This window comes from Egretta garzetta, unplaced genomic scaffold (assembly GCF_000687185.1).
Source record: "Egretta garzetta isolate BGI_Z169 unplaced genomic scaffold, ASM68718v1 scaffold733, whole genome shotgun sequence".
In the NCBI taxonomy this organism is placed as follows: Eukaryota; Metazoa; Chordata; class Aves; order Pelecaniformes; family Ardeidae; genus Egretta; species Egretta garzetta.
Genome location: NW_009259186.1, coordinates 61638 through 62277, shown reverse-complemented (window position 1 = coordinate 62277; position 640 = coordinate 61638). Strand labels below are relative to the sequence as shown.

The window sequence follows — 640 nt, the reverse complement described above, 5'->3', positions numbered from 1 at the left end:
CGCCCCATCACCCGCAGCATGGGGCAGGGGGACAGTGTGGAGGTGCCATCCAGTCCCCTCCGCAAAGCCAAGCGAGCACGACTCTGCTCTTCCAGCAGCTCGGTGAGTGACACCGGTGGAGGCACAGGGAGAGCCAGGGTGAGGAGGAGAGTGATCTGGGCAGGGTGCTCCTGACCCAGGGACCAGCGTTGTCCCTGTAGCGCAGCACTGGGCCCACTCAGGGCTGGTGTTTAGGCACGGAGAGGGTTTTATTGTGTCATTGGAGTCTGTTTTAAACAATGCTGTTGCTGTCCTTCACTGTCATCTGCCCCACCCAGGACACTTCTTTGAGGAGCTTCTTTGACCCCAGCTCACAGCATCGCGACTGGTGTCCCTGGGTCAATGCAGTGGAGGGAGGACAATCCCTGGAGGATACCACGATCCAAGCAGAGAAGGAGCCTGCAAAGGCAGAGCCGGGCTGGCGAGTGGTACTGAACACACTCCTTGCCACCAGGAAGTGTGACAGAGTGCCTGAGATGGAGCCTGTGGTGAGCCTGCGGGATCCCCAGCCCCGAAACCAAGTGCTGAAGCACCGCTTGCTCCAGTCTTGCCCCGGGCTGAAAGCCTTTGGGCAGAGGTTGGGGGAGAGGGGCTTCAGCTG

At 60.5% G+C, this 640-nt stretch overlaps 1 protein-coding gene across 1 annotated transcript in view; it reads left to right on the top strand.

The window, feature by feature from the left end:
* The window catches only part of ZC3HC1 (zinc finger C3HC-type containing 1), an 11604-nt gene that overhangs the window by 9762 nt on the left and 1202 nt on the right, over positions 1-640 (top strand). The window lies entirely within an intron of this gene.